This window comes from Amia ocellicauda, chromosome 11, assembly GCF_036373705.1.
Source record: "Amia ocellicauda isolate fAmiCal2 chromosome 11, fAmiCal2.hap1, whole genome shotgun sequence".
Taxonomy (NCBI): domain Eukaryota; kingdom Metazoa; phylum Chordata; class Actinopteri; order Amiiformes; family Amiidae; genus Amia; species Amia ocellicauda.
The window spans coordinates 6,145,588-6,165,342 of record NC_089860.1 but is presented as its reverse complement, the minus strand read 5'-3'; positions in this window follow the sequence as shown (position 1 = coordinate 6,165,342).

Here is a 19,755-nt window from a genome sequence, read left to right as displayed (position 1 = left end):
CATGAAGCAATGGAATTCAAATGCACATTCAAATGAGGCCATGGGGATTGACAAATAATGTACAGACCAGAATGGAGGCGTGGTGGGCACGATTATTTGTGAAAAACATGGTTACACTGAGATATGTAGCTGTTCAGGGTTCAAGAGGACAATATAATATTGATTGGTAAGTTTTGCATGTGGTGCGAATGTTATTGTTCGAGTGTGACATCATTAGAATGGTCTCAGGTTCATAATCATTCCTCTTACATCATCAAATCTACAAATTCAAGGAAAGTCGATTATCAGTGTTACCCCACTGACCTTTTCTTCAGCTTTGAGGAACGGATAAGTGTGTTTTTTTTCTCTTTGCCTTCTGCTGCTTCTTCTTCACTTTAGGCTAAGTTGTATTAATGAGGGTCGTTACCATTCAGTGAATGCCCAGTGTATTGCTATTCACTCAGGCAGATCTTTTACAACGAGGATATTTAACTGGTTAACAATACAGCCAAAGTCAAATAATAATCTGCAAGTCATATAATAATTGCTTCCCTATTTGAAGCTATACATATAAATTGGTACACGTATAAAATTGTGTGCTTAGTTATTCATTCGCCCTTTCCATTGGCGCTTTTGCAAGCAAGGTCATGTCTATTATGAAAATAAAGAACCTGCAACGTAACTGAGAAGGCAAAGGAAGTCGTCTCATAGTTTTAAAATGGTGATGGAGATGATGAGAATGATGATGATAATAATAATAATAATAATAATAATAATAATAATAATAATAATAATAATAATAATGAACAAAACAAATGTAGTACATTTCCAGAAATGCCTTGAATTGAATTATAAAGTTAATGCAACATTATTTTTCTTTCTGGAAAACAAAAAAAAATCTCTTAATGTTGCGCATGAGAGATCTTTCTCCACACACCAGAGATTCATCTGCTGCAACCTCAAAACAGAGGGGGAACGCAACATTTGATATCTGTTCCATGTCACTAATGATAACACGCATGATGGGCTGTGCTCTACTGAATGTGTGTTTTAGGGAATTGTACTTGACAGAAAGCCACATGATTTCCAGTTCTTAAATGGGGGAGGGGGAGCTGCACTATTATTTCATTAATTCTTTGGGATGTTTTGACAAACTTGTGACAAGTGAGGGGTTTGCAGGGTTGTTACCAGGCTCTGCTCATATTCTGTCAGTCTTTGAGTTCCTGTGAGGGTCTAGAAATTACAGGTAAAACTGAGTGGAGCTGGACTGGAGTCTCTGTACCCTTGTTTTATAGGGCATGGCATTTGCTTTGTTCTGGAGATGTAAACGCCTATAAGGAAACAATAACCCTAGATGAAATGTTTAGACATTTAGGATAAAAATGAAAAATTACAACATTAAGGTCTCTTTTCTTGTAGTGCCTTCATCTTTTGATGGAAAGCAAACCAAAAAGTAAGTTTACAAAACAGAAAAATAACATGGATTTACATTTACTACTAATAGTGAGTGTGCTGGATAATAATATAATAGTTTAATAAAGGAAACTATATTCAGTTATAATGTTAAAACATGTCAATTGTCTAAATATCTTAATGTATTAGCAGGTTACCAGTATTTTTACACTGAATATTATTGTCAACAAAATTAACATTTAAGTACTTAATGCACAGTCGTGGTTTTTCAGTCAGTCTGGTGTCATGCTTATGAATATTTTAATGAGGGAATGGATACCTAGACCTTCCAGAATGTCACTGTGCACATGGTTCAGAGCAAGGTGTGAGTGTCTTCTGGGTCATTGAGCATCCACGGTTTTAGGTGGTGGAGGTCAGTAAATGCTAATGCTGCAACTGACACTGGTACACGCAGACAAGGTTTATAAAGTCGGCAGCCCCTTTAAAAAGTAATTTTGTTCGTGGCTGTAGATTTAAAAAAAATATGACAAGCTGTTCAACAGTGGAGGGTGAAGGTGAGAGTTTGCTTCAAAATCTTTAGAGCATGTCTTTCCCTGTACCGCACCAATTAGAACTTGGTAACATTTTGCAATAGGTCTCCCTAATTACAGTGCATTAACATAGTAGGTTCTCAGTAACTACATCTTAGTTACTCATCAGAACAGTGAAATTATGCATTTGTTAAGATGTATTTTTTGAAAAAGTGAGCCATGTCCGGCAGGGGTGTAGGTTTCGTTTCAGAACTAGGGGAAGGCACTGTCAATAATGGGGGGGGGGGCATCCCCTACACCTATGGAGCCAGGCATATAATGCTAGGGCGACAACTTAAGGTTCTCTCAACATTGAGGGGGACGTGTCAACGCCTACGCCAATGATGCCCGGTATAGCTCCAATGGCATTCTTACCAGACAAATGTGTACATAAACCGTTAATACATTTTTCACATTAAGTAGGGGAAGTGACCCAACTAAGCCCACCAAAATCTAAGTTTTACATGTTGTCTTATAAATATGTGAATTTTTTCCCAATAAAGTTGGCATTAAATCAAAGATTAAACTCTCATTTAAACATTTGTGGTAGATTTTGTCATAAATTGACTAGATTAAATTAATGAATTTAATTGCAAAAGTGAAAAGAATGGAGTGGGCTTATAAGTATGTACCCGTTAAGCCCACATGTGTCCCAAATAAGCCCACAAGAGTTTTAACAGTAAATACTTTATTGTACTTTATTGATTAAGCACTTAATATTGTATAGATTATTGAACACAGACCTCAAATAACCAACCTTAGCAATTAAAATTGTATTTTTATGTTATCTGAGACTAATTTCCATGGAACAACATGGAATTGTTGCACTTGTAGGGGCAGTTTGCTTTGCTGGTGTGCTGGTTGTTGGGGTTGGGGCCGGGGCTGTTGGGGCTGTGGAAGTCTGTACAGGTGCTTCAGGAAAAGGAGCATGATTTGTGGACACTTGTCTGTCCACCCGGCTCTGGCTCACAGGGTATATTCCAGTGCTCTCAAAACAATTATTATATTGGCTATTGGCCGATTGCTTTAAAATGGCTGATATTTCTGACTGATATTTCTGTCTGATGGTGCGGGTTTTATTGTGTCTAACTAAGCATTTGATTTTTTTCTGTTCTACGCGTGTACTTTAAAATGCATAATTACACTGTTTTTATGAGTAGCTAAGATGTAGTTACTACCTACAATATTAATACACTGTAAATAGGGAGACCTATTGTAAAGTGTTACCAAGAACTATTTTCCTTCTTGGTTGAAACATCGTTCTAGTCCAGATTTACCAGATTCTGAGCTTTGTACAATTTCACAGCATTTCATTGGCTCTTGATGTAACATCTGGTTGATTTGAAGTGAGTCAGCAATTTGCTGAGCCTAGCTTTAGAGGGAATTTTCAGAGTCTTCTTGACCACGCAGTCATTCATTTCATGCATGTTGCATCTTCCCGCAGTCCACCAATCCAACTATACACATTCCAGTGCTCCAAGCATTAACACTCTGAAGGCCCTTGATAGGACGAACTTCCCACAACATCTTTTGCAGATCAAGATCCAGTGAACAGTTATTGCAGCGAGCAAATCCTTGAACCAGGGCATATTAATTTCAGTCAAGCTGGTACACCCGAAAATCAATCCGATATGTATTTTGCACTATCAAACCATTAAAATTCAAGAGGCAGATTCAATGTAAAAACACACAGGCCTATATATTTGTGTCAGGTGCACCGTAAAATCTCAGAAAACTACTTTGCGCCTGAAGTAAACTACAGGTTAAATGTAAATTGCTCACATGTACTTACATCCCTACCTCCATCTGGAGTCATCCTGAAGAATGGACCTTGTAAAACGTGCGACACTTTGTAAGGCTTCTCTCATGGGGAAAAGTGATCTCATTCTGGATCTTGTCAGACATCCTGTTGTCACGTCTGAGCAGCTGTTCCTTGGGGATAGGGATCCACGCGTGTTCATTTTAACATAAGCTGCCAGAGCACTCCATTAAGACTGCTGTGGCCTCTGAAAGGCATTTCCTGATAGAACTGATAGATCCAAACAGCATTTCTTACACAGTCCTTCCAGTGTTTTGTTCTTTGGCAACACAATCTGAAGCAGAGCATTAATAGGTATACAGTCCAGGCTGGCTGCAGGCAATTTGTAGTCTTTTGGCTGAAAAGGCTGATCATGCTTCATTTGGGAGCCTACTTCACAGTAACTGAAGGAATTGTGTTTCTCTCTGAATAATTTCTCAAACCACCGTCCTGAGTAAAGGGAATTTGTGTCTAGCTATTCAAGGTTTAGTGGAGCAGCTTACAAATAAGTCTGATATTCTTTTCTAAACCATGTCTGCGGTGTATATTTGACATCATCAAGTTTAATGACTTGCTGATTCTCACGAGATTACAACTCTGATCTTAAAATAGCTCATTGTGCAAAAGTTCAATTCCAGTTCACAACAGTTCAATTATTCAGAAGAATCACAAGCAGGAGACATTACGATTTTTGTATGCCTATAGTTGTAGCACAAAATTCATACCTAGTGGTGTGGCAGCACCTGCCCCACTCATAGTTCCCATGTCCCTCGCTACACCCTCCACCAGACCGAAACCCTGGAATCCTGCTCGCTGTCCAGAAGAGCACATCCACCAAAAGACACGAGGATCTGGATCCTGAGGACTCCTACCTGCCTGTTGACCAACCCCACCTGTCCTTAAAGACTGACATCTGCTTTAACCACACGTAAAACTTGCTCCCACCTCATGACTAAATTACCTAGATGCCAGGAAGGGAAGCACACCATTTGGTCTTGGACCCCCAGAGATTTCTTTTTATCCCAGGGAGTTTTTAGTTTTTCTCTCCTCGGTGTCTGATTGTTACATTGCCAAGATGACTGTCCTTGGTTGGCTTAAATCTGTGAATGTGATTTGGGGCAACTTACTTTACCAAGTAAGAAGTGATTGCTTGGCATATTGTAGGGTGCAGTAAATGTAAATAAATCTAGGAAACAAACCCATATCATTCAAAACATGATATAGAGGAGCAAAAGAGCATTCCAGGATACTGCAAAACAAATGCAGAGGTGCCAAAATACAGTGCCCTCGATTAACAAGCATACAACCTCATCATAGGCTCTTCTGATCATCCATGATGGGGAAGTGGTATATCAAGGTATATCTGTTCAGCTTCAGGAACTTTGACCGAATATCCCCAAGTATCAGAGACTAACATTATATCAGTTTGTACTGCATTTCTTCCTTACGACTGCTGATTTCAGGAGTTCACTTGGTTTCTGCCCATTGATATATATTTCTTGTGTTTGATTGCCTGCAAATGGCTTTAAATCCCTTGTAAATTACCCTGGATTTCATGGAAAGAGCAATTGTATATGCTTTTATCTTGCTCCTAGTGGCAGGTGGAAAGGGCGTGCTGTAAGCCAGTTTCTCTGGTCTGAAAGAGTTTTTTTTTTTGGTCAGATGTGGCTGCCAGGCAACAGGCCTTCCTCTTGTCAGCCCATTGGCAGATCTCAACGCTAGAGGGAAGCTGCTTTGTAGTAAATGTGTCTTTACATGAAGGGGGCAAGCAGAGGGTATGCAGTACTTTGCCAAGGCAGGATTTTCAAAATGTGGAATACATATTTTTTTCCCCACTTATAATATGTAATACGATATCCCCATGCTTGTGTGTGTGTGTGTGTGTATGTGTGTGTGTGTATGTAAATAGTTGGCGTTGGGATCCAGATTAATTTTCTAAATGTTCAGATCGTTCAAAGAATAGATATAAAAAACAAAATCATTAGGAGTGATGGGAACAGTTACGGATTCCTTATGAAGTATGCCATGGAATGAGATGCCGCACAATGATCTATGAAGAGATGCATAGTAATTAAGTGAATTGAGCGATGGGATTGATTGCTGTGAGTGGCTGACTGTCTAAACGTGACACAAGGAACTCAATTAAGCACCCACACACAATTAATGGCAAATTTGGCCCTGAGAATGATGTGAGAAGCTGTATACGTAGATTTAGCATTTGTATTAGCAGTATGAATTTAACCATGGCTGAAATTTGGGTTTTTTGTTTTATTATAGTATGCCAAGCTGCTTAATGGTGATATTATTAATGAAAAATGGTAGCAACGTACTCATAATATTGATTACAATAAATATGAACTGACGATCAATAGATATAACCGCTCAATGAATATTTAGCCCAAGAACATCATTAACGATTAATGTTTTGCCTTATTTATTTATTTATTTATTTATTTATCTATCTATCTTTTCTTCTGTGAATTTATACTTGCTTTCACTCCCTAATAAATTACTATTCCCTGCCCTGCTTCATACTTTTATCTGATTGATTATGCTTAAGATCAAATGCTAAAGCATATAGAAGAGCAAGGACAATGATGATCCAAATGGGGTGGTATTTTATATATCTATATATGTAGAGTTGTATTTGAAAGTATTTGCATCCTTCAGGTGAAATGTTATTCTGTGGTTCATATAGTTCATTATGTGGTGGGTAGAAACGAATTATGTTTTCAGAGTTTGTTAAGCACTAATTCAGGTTAGAGACATCTGACTACAACTCTGCTTGGATTCTACTGAATTATAACATGAATAATAATAACAATACAATTACCTATAATTTAATACAGTAAAACATGGGAGCTTGTTCTTTTTAAAGAATTTCACTAAGAGAATGTTCTCTTTATTGCGGTTCTCTATGCCCAGACATACTTTACATACATAAGTGAACTCCATTCACTTCCATAGGATTTGAAGTAACACAACATTATTATTATTTTGTGCACCTGACTACTGATGGTAATACTTGAGAGTAATCAAAGAACTGAATGGATGGCACTTCCTGTTAAGTCTATCCAGAATAATGTACCTAGGCATTGGGGAATATAAAACACAAACATTAAGTCACATTATTGCTTATTTTTTGTCTTTTTGGCCATTCCAAATTCTTACCAAGACGATTTTCTGAGGAAAGTTTTATGTGTAGCTCAAAAGTAACAGAATTAATTCTGTATTTCACAGTTTCACTTCTATTAAAGAGAAGGTAAAAAAAAAAATCCAAATGCACACAGAAGAGACTAGCAGGATGTAGAATTATGTGGGCCATTACCAAGTTCTGTTTCTGTTTTTTTAATTCCGCAACGGGGTAGGTAAACCAGTGCCTGGGGCCCCGAGCTGAAGAATACTCCCCCCCCCCCCCCCCCCCGGCTCTCACAGGAGAAAGCACCCCCCAACCCCACCGCCACACACCCCGGAAATATTCTGCCTAGGGCCCCTACAGACTCTAGAATCGCCACTGGTTGTTGGTAGCATTGTGGAATAATGCATTCTGAGTTTTAGTTTACCATAGCAGTGGAGTTTTAAAGGCAGGAATTGTACAAATTCAATCTGAATATACAACACCTGATACCTCATTTAAACTGGAAATCTTGCATTATGTATTGGAATGGAGGTCCATAACAATACTGCTGTTTTCTACTTTGGTCAAATGTAGTTGCTATAAGGACAGTACTGGCCAGTTTAGGAATGTGCCAAATAGCCAGTCTGCTATACAGTATGTACTTGCACTTTTAGCCAGTGGTATTTTTAGTAGTTTATGTTGAATGTGCAATACTAACAATCAGTCTTGATGTGTACCTACTAGATTATGCATTGTATTGTCTAAACCTGTGTGAGTTACAGAGAGTCTTTTACATCCCTGTAACTTTGAGTATTCACCTGCATGTTGTTGTTGTCCTTGATGTTATTGCATGTATGTACAATATATACGTATGTGTATACCCCCATGCATGAAAAAACATCAACAACAACAGCATGCAGGTGGATATGTATGTATGTGTATGCCTATATATATATTAATGTGCGTGTGTGAGAGTGTACGTATTTTAAGCTTCATTCAGGAAATAAAACAAAAAACTATGTTTCTCACTAAATAAGTGTCAGATACAAGAATATCCTTGTTATCATGAGAAACATGCACCAATCTGTCAATTTAACAAATGTATTACATTACAAAATCTATATATACGTGATTTGTATAATATGCACCTTCAATATATATATATATATATATATATATATATATATATATATATTGGTGCATTAAAATGTTTTATTAAAACAACAACAGTGTATCACTCAGCTTATGCAGTGCTGCATTCTCAAATGTTTGTGCTTTAAATCTTCCATTTCCAAAAATGAATCATGAGTCATGACAAACCAGGAGGAAAAAAAACTGTATGTGTATTATTTTTAAATATATTTATTTAGAAATTAAATGCATACATGTGTTTTCATAAGTATGACAAAGTTTTTATGCCTGTATTTTTTAAACCTATCCTGAATTTTCAATCACATTGACTTCTAGAGAAGATTCTGTTAAGTGGCCTTCTGCATAACAGATTGTAGAATCATATATTTCTACACATCATAAATTCATTTTCAACTAAGAAACACCATTTGTTTCTTAAATATATTTAGATCAATGAAATCTTCCCCTCTCCTTAAAAAAGGGACTTTGTACCTTTAAATATTTGAATCAATGTTTACAACCTCTTGTGGGATTGAACCTGTCAATTTGCCAACTTCAAGGCAGCTGTAGATGCTCTCTACTAATTCTCTTTGCCCTCTCTCTCTCACTCACTCTCTCTCCCTCTCTCCTGCTCTCCCTCGCTCTTTATTTTCTCTCTCCTTTGGATTTCAAATCATGATCCCTGCTGCTGCAAAGAAAACTCCACCTACTCCCAAGCTCTGAGATGCTAATGTAGTCTAACACTGACAGTGCTGCCTTTTCTCTCACAGATCCAGTCCCAAATAAAGAAAGAGACACAGAAGGATGTGGGGGGAAGAGAGGTTGCTGCTTTAGGAAGAACAATGTTGATGCTACACTACCCTCTAATCTCTTGCCTGATTTTCACATTGGAGGATTAAGAAAAGCTCACACTGGATTTCTAATCATAAAGGATGCTCAAGTCTCTCTTCTCTCTTGCCGAATCCAGGGAAAGGACTAATGTACTTTCTTAGTGTTAAAGATATCTACCTAAGAGACAGTTTTGAGCCACTGGAGGCATGATATCCTAACTGATCCAGCTCCATGGAATGTAACCTGGTTGTGGATTTCAGTATTTGTAGCTGTTTACTGTAAATACTACTGATTTAGAGAAACAGACTGGGAAAAGAAAAGAGTAAGAATATTCATAACAGTAATTCTAATAATAACTGCCTGCTTGAATCTGTATGGTTTGCTGAGTTGAACGGGGCTGTGATTTCTTTTGGCATCTATCAAAGAGGTAGGATACCTTTATATTGTTCCTCTTCAGTGTTGTGTGATGACATCTTAATAGTTCTATAATGCTGCAAGACAGACTTTCAGAGGTGCAGTAATATGTAGCATTTTTTTATACAAAATTTGTATTCCCTGTCAGTGCTTACTATGCTGCATAAAGCAAAATCATGACCTGTTTAATTTATAAGTTTGTTTTTAATCAATCATATTCTTAATACTGCTTTCTGAGGGCTGTGTCTTTTTAAGGGCTTGCTAGAAATTGAATAACTTTACTGCTAGGACACTGTTTTTGAACAGTGTCAGGTCATCTTCCAGCTCAGAGCGCTCTGAGTCATTCTGCTCTGTGAAAATGTTTTATCTCAGAATCATTCAAATTGCGTGGTTCAACTGTAACTTGCTTTGCATTTGTTAAGGCTTGTAGTATTTTTACATTTACAAAGTGCTCTACTGCAGTGATTTAGTTCAATTGGAGGACCTCACTCAACATAACTTTTTTTTTTTTTTAATCCATAGGATAATTTTCACAGAAATGCTATGCGATCCACAAAGAGTGAAAGTGCTCAAAGCCACACATTTGGCATAAGTGAGTCCTGTGCCATGTGCTCAGTACAGTTTACAATTTCATTCATCTGTTAAATGAAATAAGCTGTCTTTTTCTTTTTTGTTGTTTAACTCTTTATGCTGTTGGCTAAAATAACAATTCCTTTCAGTTTGTTGTAGAGAGATGAAGCAAAGCATAGAAAACATTTTTAATTTTATTTTTAATGGTGGGGGTGAATTACTTTTCATGGTATATTATGCAGGGGTAAATCGCAGATTAGACTCTCCTGGTATGCTGTTCTGTTCAGAAGAAAATGTGCTTTACCTAATCACAAAGCAAAATGCTACAATCTTGCTGAATAAGTGTGTTGAGGGGACTGGGGGATATTATGGTGCTGGGTAAGGGGTCACTTTTTTTTAAAGCACTTGAATCATTGCTTGATAACAATATTAAAGGCCGAAACACCTTTTGCCATACCTGAGATATATGGCAGCTGAATAACCACTGTCCTGAGGGGCTAAAAACACTGACACCCATGCTTGCACATTCTTTTAAATAACCTTGCTGGTATCTACACAATGCTTCTGAACTGAGCTGCTGATATAAAGAAGTTCACATTTTCCCGGCGAGGTGAAGGAAATGCGGAGATGAAGGAGATTGCTGATCTCTGACAGTGACAGATCTGCCCCTGGTTGCTTTTGATAAAGCTTAGTCCCCTTTCCTGATGTTGAGCGTTTGCAGTCACTACAATAATCTGTGCAATCTTCAAAAGACTATAAATAAATACCTGATTAGGTGATGTAATGTCTTGTGGTGAACAAGAGCTGATCTCAGAGATTGTAAGATTGTAAGGAAGGCCTGGGATAAGATTTTATTTTATTTTATTTTATTTTATTTAAACCATCACTATCTAAGTATGAGCATATATCCTTTGGTTTATATTGGAATATTATCAGCATGCTGTGCATAACTACCCCGAGAAGGGTATAGTTAATGCGGCACTGTTGTAAATCTGTAAAATATGTTTTTTTTTTTTTTGCATCACACCTATGAGGTGAATCACTCCTATACCGAAGGTGCTCTTCGTTTAAAAATACATCAAGTAAGAGAGATCCGAGTGATGAGCACACTCCAGAATTCATATGAAGGACATAGTATTTGTAAAAAAATAACTCGTGACTCAATTTCAGTGCAAAAAAAAATAAAAAAAATAAAGAAAGTCTATAATGAGTACTTCTGGACAACTTGGCTGAATTCCCAGTCAGTAAAAGAAATCCCTACATGCTTGGAAGGAAATCAATTGACAGAGGGACGGAATTAGCTGCTTGTTCACCTGCCGAAGAGAAGACTGGCACTGTCTTAAGTATAGAGGAACGGCAACACAGTGGTAAAAAGAAAATTGGCCCTGGGGAGTAGGTAGTGTTACATCCATACAAGAGATCTAGATGCTCAAAGCAGGGAAGTTGGATGCTGTGCCGTGAACAGCTGCTGCTGGTATACAGGGTTTGGAAGCAGTTAAAATAAAATTGGATAATTGTTCCGCAAGCACGACGAGTGACAATGTAGGGAAGTGTCAGCGTGATCAGTGAGCCACATATTCAATTAAGATAGGTTTACAGTACAAGTGAAGGAGACAGGACTGTCATGTGTTGCTGTCCAAATCCTCGGCAGGGAGTTGTTGTTTTGTGAGACACAACAACAACATAAATTATGCATAAGATGCATTATTTTATTTTTTATATGATATAAATACAGCAAATATTCTCGTTTTTATTTATTTAGTACGGTGAGCCATTTCTCTTTTCATTTGTGTCTATTTTTGGTTTCTGTGCCTTTTCTAGGACTGATAAGGATGACATTTTCTGAGGCACTTGTGACACCTTTTAGCAAAATTATGCCACGGTCACAGAAAGAGGTGCAGAACCTTTGCCAACTCTGTAGCAGTAACAATTCTAGATTGTGCTTCTCTTTAGACGATGTGTTCATTGGAACAAATTAATCCACTGTATTCTTTTATGTTTACCCTTCGGTGTCAGCCTGCAACAGGCTGTGCAGCACATTAAAAACCTACCCAGTTAAGACTTGCTAGATTAAGGACCTCCCTCCACTAAAAAGCCATCACATTCACTCAACCCTTTTATTTCCAAATGTTGGGAGCTTTTTTTTTTTTTTTAACAAAACAGTACATTTGTAAGCCTCAAAAGTACAAAATGAACACCCCCAGAAATTACCTCACTGATGGTGCTTTATCTGACTTCCAGGAATGATGTAGACAGCATAAAATGCACTCCTTCAGACTGGGATACCAAATTCGATTGCTTTATTCATTTTCCGCTGTAACTCAGAAGATGTTTTTATTCAAATGCCATGCCTCCCTTTCCTAGTCAAATAATTACATTTTAAAAGTACTGCAACTGTAAAATACATACACAAAAATACAGAAAAAAATAATAATAATAAAAAAATTATACATCATGCAATTGGAAGGCGATGCAAAGAGCTGCAAAGTTCAGATTAACACCAGGAGGCAGGAATCAAATAAACTAGAATAAATATTTAATATGAAGCAGCAAACCAAGATGAATTTCAAGTGTAAATAAATAAATAAATACCTAAAAATCACCCACACTTGGAATGGAATGTCCTTAAATGCATTCAGGGTCTATTTAGACTTGATAGTTTTTTGGCTGTATAACGGATAATAGAAATAGCTGTAGGAGGATGATCTGGTGTAATACGGAGAAAGCACATGTCTTTCAATCTCTGTATATATACGTGTCATCTGTCTTCAAGCTGAGCAAGCTTTATTTCACACAGCACAACTGTCCTAAAGTACAATGTATAGAAAGCATGAATCAATCCCTATCAAGACTACTATAATGCATTATAATTATTATCACTACCACCATTACCATTATCATTACATTTAATATAATCTTCTACTTTAAATGATTAATAATAATCTATATGAGAACACCAAGATGGCAGGGTAATAACAGACACCAGTGACTGTATAAATCCCCCTTGTCTTAAGTGCTCTATGTTTTCCCACGTATGTGTTCGTTGCGTTTAAGAGTGTTGCACAAAGCACACCAAAGTGTATTCCCATGGTAAGGGAAATCGTTCCTGTAGCTCTTTTATTTAATACATTGAGCATTTCATATTTTAAGGTAGTTTATGTAACCAGATGCAGAACTCTTAACTTGTGACTGTACCTCTGGGACTCCATTGCCTTTTTAAATTACAAACAACGTCTGTTCACATAAAATGATCTGGGGTTGGAGTGTTGTAGTGTTTCATATCATTGCACATGTACAGACCTTTGGCGCAGATAAATACATAAATATATATAAAAGACATTTTAATTTTGTAGCCGCACTCTCACTTATTCAGTATTTATACATATACAATTAAACTAAAACTACAAGACCAATGTGACAGCCAATTATTGAATCAGCCTTCAGATAACTAATCAGCTTTTTCGCTTTTTTGTTAACAGGAAGCACAGATAAAGCCTTTCATTTCAGAAACTGTCAACACCAAAGTGTCAGGAAAGAAAGCTTTGTATGGAACCACTTGTTAGCCTGGACTTAATTACTGTAGCAATTCTTGCAATGAGGATTAATAGAAAATAAATGAATGTCTAAAAATCACTAATTGACTTATTGGTGTTCTCTAGCCATTCATAATAGTCTTTCCAAAGCATATGTAGATTTAATTTTGCCCCAGGTACAATGCTGCATTCTGAACATATTCTAGGGTTTCTGCAATGCTCATCTTTTGGGATTCGGTGTCAGTTAGGATAAAACTGGCATACCTACTCCTCCTTTAAAGGTAATGATTTTGTAAAGAGCAAATCAAGGCCCAGGGGGGGGAAATTATGGGCCCTCTTACTCCAATTAGAATCGCACAAGCACAGATTAAAATAAAATACAAAACATGTCACTAGTTCTACCATCCCAGATACCAGCAGATAAACCTACACTTCTCTTCTGTACTCCTGTGCCCGAAATCTTAACACTACAGTACATGTGATGTGAACTTTTCTGGTTGATCTAATGTTATCTGGCCTCTGTGTTTATGTGTACATAGCTTAGTTCCCTCTAGAAATTAGATACTAAACTCCTTTCCCCCATGTCTCTTGTCATTTTCCTTGGCCAAACTCTTTAGCCATCCCCTTCCTTATAGTGCGCTCATTATCTGATCATTTTGAAAGCGATGCTAAAGAACATTCCAGGTCATAGCCCCACTATTCACTATTATACCTGCGGCTCTGTTTTGACTTGCACTGGGAAACATGCAGAGGAGGCCGCACCAGAGTTGATCCACTAAACAGCTGGGGAATTTCATTTCAAGGACACTCATGCGATTTTCAAGTGATCTTCGTAGATGTGATCTTTCTTCATTCATGTTTTTAGAAAAGCTAGGTAGATATCCTACAGGAAAGACATGAATTCCCTATTTTTCCTCACCATTTCCCCCCCTCCAACCTGGTTATTTTTTATTTTTCTTAGCCTTGCACGCAAAGCCATCAGGAGGTCGGGAAGAGCTGAATGGTTTAAAAAATGAAATGAGTTAGGGGAAGCGAATTCATTCATTATTTGATTTCCATCTCTCAACACGAGCTTCTGAATTCCCCGTATAACAAATGCTACACAAGTGCCACTGGCATGCCATTAAATGCACAATAACACCGCATATCATTTTATGCAGATTCGCACTGCTTGGGTACTGTGCAGCAGGAGCTTGGCAAGCTGGAGATAATATTTAAATCAAGCTCTAAGTGTAATTAAGTGTCACACTTTAGTATGGCCATCCCCTCTGTCATTATTCACTGTGATTTACAACGTGAGAAAGAGGGGGGGTTCGTTTTTGTGAACAATTTTTTCACTTGGCAGAGAGAGTGTGAGCACAAATAATTATACTTCAACAACAAGACTGCATGATATCCAGAAACTTTAAGTATAAATGGATGTGTTGATGTGGCAGGATGATCATGTACAATATGCTACATACCACTTCATATTGAAATGACAGAATCAACCAATGAGCTCTTTCAATTATGGATACCCATTGAATTTCCTTAGAATGCTAATAGCTAACAAATGAACTAGGGTTTTCTGCTGTCACTCTGACACTGTTAATTGATGTGGTGTGTAGGGGGGGTCTTAAAATTCCAGTTTGTGTAACTATAAAAAACATACAAAAACCCAAATTGCTCAATCTGATTACTTAATAGGCACAAGCTGAACTACTTAACTCGACAGGGGGTGTTTGCTGACCTAGCCTGTTTCGTTAATAATATGACCAATTCCATAATTTTCACTAGAGGGTTGTGGATTCAAGGCCTGGGAGAGACACTGCTATTATAACCTTCAGTTAAGTACCCTGGCTGCTCCTTTAAAAACCCAGCTGTATTCATGTCAGTTGTTTGGATAAAAGCAAGAGTCAAATAAGATAATAAATCATTTGTAATATAATAAATATGCTAGAGGCCACAGGGTTCAATGTGGGCAAATATATAGTCCATTGACAGGAACATGGGCTTTCACTCTAACCGCATACATAACTTTGATAACAATTTCCTTCTTTCACAATTACACATGAACATAGATATCAAAAGTAACTGATATATTAGTGATGATAATTAAAGTTTAATTGAACATCATCCGACTTTAAACAGCCATGCATGCTTGTATTTGTCTTTGAATTGTAGTTCAATTCTTACCATTATATCCTCCATGGACAAATGTAGAGAGCCTGAATTTCAGCACGGGATTGCGAGAATCCCATATTCTCCGTCTTGCTCTCACATAAGTCTAATGCGAGAAAATCCAGCAGATATTTGAAGACAGAAAGTTAATATATATTGGTTGCATTCTTGTATCTCTGCATTTCGGGTGCTTGATGCTGATATGTGACGTCACATGGAGCTACTGCAGACATGCCTTACCTGCATATACATCTACCTGCACAGAGAATAGAAGAACCCAACTAACACCTAATTTTGGGGGGTTTGTGTGTAAGATTGTGAAAAAGCTTCTCTGCAGTGTTGTGTTTGTAACAACTTTCTCCCATCTTAAAATCAATTTTGGTTAGAAATATAAACACCTCTAATATGTATTTTACACTTATAAGCCTTTACTGGATAGGCTTGATCTATGTACAACATTACAGATTGATTAATATTCAAATGCACATTATGATGGATAGAATGTACAATTTTGGGCATGGGATACAGGAACACAAAATATACAGCTAACGTGATGTCTAGATAATAATAACAATAATAGTAATAATAGTTTTACGGTAGTATTGTATGTGTAGACATCCCTCCATGTCCTTATTTCGCAAATGCCATTTTATCTTTCGACAAAAATATCCATATTAAATCCAAATATCCATATCCGTACTGGTGTTAAACCATACAGGGTAATTAAAATGTCAAGAAATTTTCATGCTGTTGCGTGACCATTCTTTAATACATTATAGACACTTAAGTGAAGTCTTGAAAAACTAGGTGTTTTGCAAGTGATTCTTGAATGTACCAGATATAGATAATATGGTACATACATATTCACACTAGTGACCATTACAGCTATATAGATTTTTTAATGCCATAAACACTCCATTTACTACAACATTTGGAAAAAATATAATTAAAAAAATGAAAGCACTGACGTACTTATCTCGTGTCCTAGTTTATCAAATTACATTGAAACGTAATTAAATTGTCCGTGTTGATATTAATAAAATAATAGGTGAAGATGGACGATTATTCTATGATATTTTAGGCTATTGTTAGGTTGGACTTGACCTTGAGCTCAGACAGGACTCAGTAACAGCTAGACATTGACATTGTTTTGCTGCTCTTAATGTTTTTGAAGAACATGTTGTCACTCAGGATACATGTAAACCCTAATCTAATTAGGTAGTCGCTAACGTTTTAAATATTCCTTTGTTGGGGAATGTCCTGTGGGTTAACAACTGCATCCCACAGATATTTGATGAATAGCAGTTGTTGTCAATGACCGTCAAGCCCATATGGATACAGCCTAATATTCCATACAGTTTTTTTAGATCCTTTTCCCTGATCTTGTCCTAAATTAGGAGAAGAAGATCACAAAGCCATTGGTAGAACATAGACTTCCCTGTCAATCGTGGCTCTGACATAACGTAGTGATCTACAACATTGTGACACCAAGACTAAAATTTCCCCTAAAAATATTTACAACATTTTGAAAACAAAATATTTGTACCCGTAACATACATACATGAATAAATAAATAATACTTTGCACCAACTACATTCCATTCATTCTTTCATGGGATTTCATCAAATTTTTCATAAACCTGTTTAGTTTATTTATCATTGGAAGCTTTCGTTCCAGTTTTCCCCTGGCTGTAACCCCAAGGGCTATAGTTGGGTAGGAAGAGCTCCGTCACGTTTAAGTAGCTTTGTTGCTGAGAGATTGATTTTTTTTCTGGAGAAAATGTATGTCTTGGCAGATCTATAAAAATACTCTTAAAAAATTGAATTTCGGTTTGATGTACAATGGTGCAAAAATGCACTGATTGCTAATATTTTTTGTGAGGCAGGTTGCTTGGTTTAAGGCTTGATTTTATTTACCTATTATGATGGCCTTCAACCAAACGTCAGCCCAAGGGTGACCTTGCATAAGCTGATGGAAACAAAGATGTATACAACAGGACTTAAAGGCACTCTGATTTACATGAATATGAATTAAAAAAAAAAACTAAAGTAAACAAACAAAAATCCAACAAAACAAAAAAAACAAAAAAAAACTGACGATTAGAAAAGATGATTTCAGGAAATGCATGCAATCAATATTAAAATAACTGAGGGGTTAAAATTGTTTAATAAAATAAATAATGGCTTTTCATTTCACAAAATACCAACCCAAGACATCTCAAAAGATTCCAAATGCTTTCATTTCACAAGGACTTCCCTTGACACTTTGAAATTGCATTCTGGTACCACGTAAACTTTGTTTTGCTTCCTTTTTAGTTCTTAAAAATGATCAGTTAGCTATAGTCTTGTGCTCTCCCTCCTCTAACTCTGCACCTGTGTAAATAAAGCTATTAGATGTCAGTGATAGTGAGTTTTCCCTAGAGAATAAACAAAATTGGCAGGCTATAAAGACATTGCTGATTCCAACACCCCACCCTCCCATCCTCCCCCAGGGGAGATTGGGGGATAATGGATTGTAGTCTTTACACAGTGGAACACTTACTGAAGGATTACTTTAACCGCAGCTCCCAAGATTTATTCAAACCCAATTCAGAACAGATTTTGAAGATGGTAGTCAGTTTTGACAGATGAGTGACACAAAGCAGGTAATTTCCCTTTTATGAAGCTTTAAGGCACTACATAAAGGAGTGTGTGACAGAGTCAAACCTGTAATGCTTTTATGACCAAAGGATGCAAACACAATCTTGTTTTTTCTGCAAAATAAAAAGGAAGACGGAATATATATGAGTAATCTTTTTTAGGTAGATTCTCTAGGTTTTGGTTTTTGGAGGATCGGGTTTCCATCTCTGTAGGTTCAAATCTTTAGCAAGACTTGTTGATACTAGACTAGGATGACATATTTAAATGGATGCTTCATGGATATGTTTTGCTTCTTTAAGTGGTTGGATATAAATTTTAAAATAGCTACATCTGCTCTTGGCTCTTGTCTTTTACACATCATCTTTAATAATATCAGCAAATTGAAAACAATTTCAGTGCGGAACACAAACAATCCAAAATGAATAAAGCATAAGAGCAGAAGCCATGCTCCATTAATCAGGAACACAAGTTTTTAAAGCAGTTTTGTGTAAATCGGCGTTTTGGCCTTTCATATCTTCCAAGCGAGAAATGAACAAGATGCTCAGTCAGAGCTGATTCTGTAAAAAGTTTTGTGTCTATGCTTGTTTTGTTTCTACAAGTTCGAATTCGGTCAGAGGTAATGTTATAGTGTGTCCTCACGCTTTGAAATTTAAGACATTTATGAGTAAATCAGCAAGTCGCTTTGTTTCATTACTTTACATTTGTCAGAAGACCTGAGTTTGATGAAATCTTGAGAAAAGATTATCAACCGGCTCCTCCCCTTTTATCACAAAATAGAAATGAGTTTGAAAGGAAAACCTACGAGAGAGCATGAGGTTAACACTAGAAACATAGAGGAATCTGAGAGATATATGATCTGGGGGTGCAAGCCATTCAAATTTTTTCCTTTTCTCTAACTCTCTAGCATTTCCTGGTGCAACAAAGCTTGATTTTTCTTTTAGGATGGAAATGACAGCAACAATGATAGCAAACAAAAGAGAAAACCCTTTTCATCACCAGTCAAATTACTAACTCAATCTGCATGAAATTATTGGACAGTGTCTATTTAACAGGAAGTGGCAGAACTGCAAAACTTCCATCTTTCTCAACAGACTATGAAGAAGACCACCATGGTGTTTGTCTAAAGGGGTCTAGGTGTTAAGCCTTAGTTTGGCATTTAAAACTCTTTCCTTGCTGCTAATTTGTCATGTTCACTCCTTCCTGCTTCCTGTTTATTCTTATTTTTTTCTTGACAAGGGACAATCAGCCCATTTGTAGCTTTTTCTCCCCTTCCTTCTTTCAGCGTCCAAATACATTTCTGGCAAAACGTTTTTGTATGAATAGCACATAATGAATGCTGATGTAGTTGAGGAAAGCGTTAGAAAACAGTGTTGTGGGGTTAACTAGAAAACAAGGAAGACGACATGTATAATGCAACAAGAGGACATTGATTACATATTAGGCATTCATGCAAATGTGGGTTGTTGGTGGATGTTTTTAATTTATTTTTTTCCCTTCACATTTCTCAAAGGATATCACATTCTGTTCTGCTAATACTAAATTCAGGCACAGAGAAGAACTCTTAATGAATATATTAGTAAAAGCTTCAGAGAACAAAGTT